Genomic DNA, 7,411 nt, shown 5'->3' with positions numbered 1-7,411 from the left:
CTACAATGGAAAAGGTCATACAGTTTGAATGGTCAAGTAAACATTCAAAACGTCATCCTTTTAATACTCGCACAAAGGCGTGTTAATTGTGTTATGTACTTATGTAAGAGTATCATATGGAAAAAGTGAGTATCATATGGAAAAAGTTATACTCCTCCGTTTGGAAAAGGATGTCTCAGTTTGTTCCAAACAGACGGAGTACTATTTTTAAAGGTCATGTAGACATTCAAAATGTCATCCTTTATAGTACTGGAACGGCAGGAAACTGGCAGCAACTGTTGAAATATATTGCTCGCCTCCCTCCATCAGTTCAGACTTTTTGGATGAGTTGACTGGTGCATGGATTCAATATGATATCAGAGCCAAGAGGTCTTGAGTTCAAGACCCTGCCAACGCAGTATTAAATAAAAATGATTCTGCGACCTACATCGATCCCACGTCTAACGACTAAAATAGCCTAGACGTGAGGGGAAGTGTTGAAATATATTGCCCGCCTTCCTCCATCAGTTCGGACTTTTTGGATGACTTGGCTGGTGCATGGATTCAATATGATATCAGAGCCAAGAGGTTTTGAGTTCAAGACCCTGCCAACGCAGTATTAAATAAAAATGATTCTGCGACCTACATCGATCCCACGTCTAACGACTAAAATAGTCTAGACGTGAGGGGAAGTGTTGAAATATATTGCCCGCCTTCCTCCATCAGTTCGGACTTTTTGGATGAGTTGGCTGATGCATGGATTAATAGCAACCATTGCTAAAAAAGAAATTGTGGGTACAATTGCTAAAAATTGCAATGGTGCAAAAAAGATTCGGTGGTATACATACTGTCATGTTTGGTTTGCTTGAGTATTTTATCAATTTACGGATTGATATGGTACGTCGTATATATAGTTTAATATATTATTAGGTTAGTTATTAATGGGCTTAGTGATGTACACTTGATAACCTAAGATAAGTACGTGCTCGTACAAGCTAGCTAGCAATGATTCGGTCGTACCACATGCTCGCTTACCGGCCGCCAAGCATGTGTTTCTTCTCCGATGGACAGAAGTTCAAATATGACTTGATGTCTCACACTCCAATTAATTTTCTGAAACGCATTATCCATGAAAGATCCTCTCGCACAAATGACTAGCGCAACAGCTTGATCGATGTTAGGTAAGAACAAACAGTTACTATATTATAGTAACATAAACTCTCATTCAGTGCAGGTTATACAATGCGAAAAGGACACAACACTATTTAAGAAATAATAATAGACTACAAACACAACAGCTGGTCTATACTTTGTTCTAGTGTGCCATGTTGCGAGAAAAAGAAAACCCGCCACCTAGGACTAAAAAAATCATCAAACAGCGATCGATCACGCGACTCCTAAAACGTTTTTGAAATCTTTAAAAAGACGTATATTCGGAATGGAGGAAGTATATATTGTAGTAACATTAATTCACATTTAGTGCAAGTTGTGCAATGCGAAAAGGACACAACACTATTTAAGAAATACTCCCTCTGTCTCATAATATAAGAACATTTTTGACACTAATGTAGTGTTAAAAACATTCTTATATTTTGAGACAGAGGGAGTAATAATAGACCACTAGCAGAACAATTGGTCTATACTTTGTTCTAATGTGCCATGTTGCGAAAAAAAAGAAAACCAATAAATTATTCTAACTGCCTGACATTACGATGAATTATCATTTGCTAAACTAGTCTTTGGGGTTCCACCTCTGCGGGGGCCAGTTGTGGGGAGGGTATTCCTGGTGCCTCGGCTTAGATAGGTAGGGTTTTACTTCTCGCAAGGGCGGCGCTCGGACGGATGGCGGCGCTTCTTCTTTGAGTCAGTCTTCCTGGCTCTGATCCTCCTCAAGTTCGTTCGTCGAGACGGATTAGAAGGAGCTCCCACGTAGATTCCTGCCAACTCCTCGAGCGGTGAGGTTAGAGTTTCTCGACGTGCGTATGGAACGACGAGGTTTGGTGTCAGTTTCTTCATATCGATTCAAGGGTTCAATGGCGCCGACTTCGGCTCCCGAATGCTGGTCCTTAGGGGCAGGTGCACAAAGACTTCCGGTATGGCAGCAGCGACAGCGGCGCGTCGGTAGCTTGTTTTGGCGGCGGCAATGGTCGTTCGGTTGTCAATGGAACTCGATGTAATCTCTACTCCTAATGTCTAAGTTGGTGAATGCCACAGTTTATTTTCGTCCCACCAATTTCAACCGTTTTTTTCGCTGGGTTTTTTTCGTCCCCTCCCCCACCCCACCCCATCACACATAGCCACCCAAAAATCCCACACCCAACAAAAAACTCCATCGACCCCATCCTTCATTGCCCACCCCTCTCGATCCCATCGTCCGTTGCCGCCACTGTCCGAGGGGAGATGCCACCGCCATGTCTCTCGATCCCATCGATCCCATCTATCATTGCCGCCGCCGTCCAAGGGGGAGACGCCGCCGCCGCCTCTGCCACCGCCGAGATCTGAGACGATCCGCCACCGCCGAGGACCGAGTGGAGCGGCCGCCTCCACGTCGCCGCTGCAGGCGCTGGCCAGGCTCCCCACCGATGGGCGTGCTAGGTCGCCGCTCCTCGAGGACAGTTCCGCTCGTTGCTCCAGATCGCGCCTTGGTTTGTGATCCACTAGTAGAAAACATGGCTTTGGTTGAGGCCTGGGTAAGGACATTAGTCCCGGTTCACTCACGAACAAAGGGGGCATCAGTCCCAGTTCGTGAGGCCAGGGCGCTGCTACCTCTTGAGCATGTGTTGGTTTTCCCTTGAAGAGGAAAGGATGATGCGGCAAAGTAGCGTAAGTATTTCTCTTAGTTTTTGAGAACCAAGGTATCAATCAGTAGGAGGCTACACGCAAATCCCTCGTACCTGCACAAACAAATAAGAACCTTGCAACCAACGGGGTAAAGGGGCTTTCAATACCTTCACGGCCACTTGCACAAGTGAGATCTGATAGAGATAATAATAAGATACATATTTTTGGTATCTTCATGATATAGATTGGAAAGTAAAGATTGCAAAATAAAATAGATCGGAAACTTATATGATAGAAAATAGACCCGGGGGCCATAGGTCTCACTAGTGGCTTCTCTCAAGATAGCATAAGTATTACGGTGGGTGAACAAAATTACTGTCGAGCAGTTGATAGAAAAGTGCATAGTTATGAGAATATCTAGGCATGATCATGTATATAGGCATCAATCTGCGACAAGTAGATCGAAACGATTCTGCATCTACTACTATTACTCCGCACATAGACCGCTATCCAGCATGCATCTAGAGTATTAAGTTCGTAAGAACAGAGTAACGCATTAGACAAGATGACATGATGTAGAGGGATAAACTCAAGCAATATGATATAAACACCATCTGTTTATCCTCGATGGCAACAATACAATATGTGCCTTGCTACCCATGCTGTCACTGGGAAAGGACACCACAAGATTGAACCCAAAGCTAGGCACTTCTCCCATTGCAAGAAAGATCAATCTAGTAGGCCAAACCAAACAGATAATTCGAAGAGACTTGCAAAGATAATCAATCATACATAAAAGAATTAAGAGGAGATTCAAATATTTCTCATAGATAAACTTGATCATAAACCCACAATTCATCGGATCTCGACAAACACACTGCAAAAGGAGTTACATCGAATAGATCTCCAAGAAGATCGAGGAGAACTTTGTATTGGGATCCAAAGAGAGAGAAGAAGTCATCTAGCTAATAACTATGGACCCGAAGGTCTATGGTAAACTACTCACACTTCATCGGAGAGGCTATGGTGTTGACATAGAAGCCCTCCGTGATCGATTCCCCCTCCGGCGGAGCACTGGAAAAGGCCCCAAGATCGGATCTCACGGGTACAGAAGGTTGTGGTGGTGAAAATAGGGTTTCGTGGTGCTCCTGGATGTTTTCAGGGTATATGGATATATATAGGCGAAGGAAGTCGGTCAGGGGAGCCATGAGGGGCCCACGAGGGTGGGGGCGCACCCACCGCCCTGGGGTGCGCCTCCCTGCCTCGTGGCCGCCTCGTTTCTTTCTTGACGTCCACTCCAAGTCTCCTGGATTGCGTTTGTTCCAAAAATAACTCTCCCGAAGGTTTCATTCCATTTGGACTCCGTTTGATATTCCTTTTCTGCGAAACACAGAAATAGGCAAAAAACGGCAATTTGGGGTGGGCCTCCGATTAATAGGTTAGTCCCAAAAATAATATAAAAGTGCTTAGTAAAGCCCATTAAAACATCCAAAACAGGTAATATAATAGCATGGAACAATAAAAAATTGTAGATACGTTGAAGACGTATCAGGCGCCGGCTGGGCCTCGAGGGCCATTGGTCCCGGTTCATCTGACCGCTTTGCTCCCGGTTCCAGACATGAACCGGGACCAATGGGCCTCGCTCCTAGCCCACCACCATTAGTCCTGGTTGATGGCTTGAACCGGAACCAAAGGTTGTCCTTCAGTCCCGGTTTTAGCCACAAATAGGGACTAAAGAGAGGCCTATATTTACCCCCGCCCCTGCCCGCCAACAGAGCCAGTGCTCTGTTTTTTTGGTCGGCCGTGGGAGAGGTTTGTGGTGCTCTTGCTCACCTCCTATGCACATGAGGTGTTCCATGAAATGTCCGAGACACACTTAAGCTTTCTCCTCTCGAAGCTCCTTGTCCAAACTCCATTTTCTTCAAGATTTGTCTAGGTTTGGCGGTCCGTCCTATCCCGTCCCCGTCCTGATCGTCGTCGATCGCCCACGCCAATCTCATCACCGGCACCACCGTGGTGAGCCTCTTGTTCTTATCTTCTTTCTAAAAGAAAAAATCCTTACTTGTATGATGTAGATAGATACTTGTATAATTTTCTTACATTTATTATTCTTTGTTATTATATAGTGCGATGGTTTTGGTATCCCCTTCCGTCTGCCCTCGTCCTGTCTATGATTCGAATATGGTATATATTATCTTTTATAACTATTTGTTTCATTTAGTGTTTATGACAATTATGCCGACCAACGTGACATATCTGTTTTTATCTAGGAGGTATGTGAGCCAGAAATTCAACCGACCCTATTATCGAGAGGTTAAATTTAGTTGAAAAATAAAATAATTACTTGAAGAAAAAATTGAAATAAATTGAGGAAGAGAAGATGAAATTGGAGTTGCATGTTGTGGATGTCGTCAATGATCACAAGATCAAGATGGATGCAATGCGCTTGAAGACTAGAAAGATTAAAAAATATGCCATTCATATTGAGGCTTGGTATCATTATGCCGTTGGATCAATTGTTACCTTATTTATGATTATGATCGCATTTGTTGTGTTGCATTGAAATGTTTTACATAGTTTCAATGTATGGTTTAATTAGATGCTCTAGAGAGCTATATGTTGTTCAATGAGAACTATGGATGAACTTTATGTATTTATTTTTCCACTAATAACATTTTATCACTACTGTACTTTGGTTTTAATGTGATGATGAACTTGTATTAATTTGGTCACTTCTATATTCATGATATTATGTAATGGTTTTTGACACACTTAATTATATATAATGCACGCAGATGAACCGACAATGGATGTACGGTGACAGACGGACCTCCAAGTACATTAAGGGCGTGCATAATTTTCTCAAACTGCCTGAGACAAATAAGGAGAATGGTTTTTTGTGTTATCCATGCCCTATCTGTGAGAAACGAAGTCTTACTCTAATCGGAAAAACCGTCACATCCACCTGCTTGAGAAGGGTTTCATGCCACACTGTAATATTTGGACCAAGCATGGAGAAAGAGATGTTATGATGGAAGACAGCAAAGAAGAAGAGGATGATGACAACTATCCGCCCCTTGAATATGGTGATGCTGTAACAGGGGAAACTAAAGATCAAGAGAAACCAGATGATTTGCCCGATAATGATCTTCGCCAGGTCATTGTTGATGAAAAGAGACAATGTCGAAGTGAAGGGGGGAAGTTGAAGTTCGATCGCATGTTAAAGGATCACAAAAAATGGTTGTACCCAAATTGCGAAGATGGCAGCACAAAGCTCGGTATCACACTGGAATTGCTGTAATTGAAGGCAGACAATGGTGTATGTGACAACGGATTTGAGAAGCTACTGAAAATATTGAACAAGAAGCTTCCAAAGGATAACGAATTGCCCGACAGTACGTACGGAGCAAAAAAGGTTCTATGCCCTTTAGGATTGGAGATGCAGAAGATACATCCATGCCCTAATGACTGCATTCTCTACCGTGGTGCCTACAAGGATTTGAACGCATGCCTAGTATGACATGCATTACGGTATAAGATCAGACGAGATGACCCTGGTGATGTTGACGGCGAGCGCCCCAGGAATAAGTTTCCTACCAAGGTGACGTGGTATGCTTACTCGAGGTTAATTATAGTAATGTAACTGATGAGTTATGCATGCGTGCGTAGCTTTCACTTTATTCTGCTAGAGATTAAACTTGAATGGGGAGTAGTAACTGTCTTAGACTCGAGACGAAAAGATCCCCAGGACTATGCGGAAATGACTGCAATGCTCCAGAAGTAAGTTCAATCAATCATTATCGCACCATATCGGCAACTTTGTTCATTGCCTGATATCAAGTAATTATTTTCTTTGTCTGGCGCGGTTTGAAAACAGTTCACCGGAATAGCTCCAGGACTACCGAGGGAGCTGCGATTTACACACCCAAAAGTAAGTAGTAATAGCTAGTTCCACGCATCTCCCATTGATTCTAGTTTCATCAATATCATTTATCATGCTTGATTATCAGTTTGATTGAACTCTATTTCTCGTAAAGTGCTTGTGGCAGGAAGGCGGGAATAATAATTTATGTGGATACTACGTTTGCGAGTTCATCTACAACGCGACCTCTCGGCGGGCTACTCTGAAAAACAATATGAAGTACACAAACAATAATATTCATAATTTTATTTTATTACCATCATTTGTGTTGAGTTTCATTAATATATATGTATTGACCCCCTTCTTTAAATTAGATGTGACAGATGCGGGATGCACTCCTACCACATTATCGCATACGAGCAGTTCAAGAGGAATTGACGGGATTCTTTCTTTACCACGTCATAAATGAGAAGGGAGAGTACCATCTGGAAATTGAAATGGATTTTCGATGTTAGGGATTTTAAGAGATGTTATATTGTATATATGTAGTAGCGTCGGATCGATATACGAAAATTTGTTGTTCGATCAATCTCTCGGAGAAAGAGAGGTCACTTCTCTCCGTATATGTTCATTACGATCTTGTGTAATTAATGGTTCCTTCATATTCTTACTAGCTAGCGTGTCGAGTTCTCTCTACATGTATAGTAGCTAGCGTCGACCAAGCACGGAGAAAGAGATGTCACTTCTCTCTATTAGCTAGCTAACACAATATGTTCAAACCCCTAAATA

The sequence above is a fragment of the Triticum dicoccoides genome, chromosome 4B, assembly GCF_002162155.2.
Source record: "Triticum dicoccoides isolate Atlit2015 ecotype Zavitan chromosome 4B, WEW_v2.0, whole genome shotgun sequence".
Classification (NCBI taxonomy): domain Eukaryota; kingdom Viridiplantae; phylum Streptophyta; class Magnoliopsida; order Poales; family Poaceae; genus Triticum; species Triticum dicoccoides.
The sequence above is the reverse complement of the archived record's forward strand: the minus strand, read 5'-3'. Positions refer to the sequence as shown.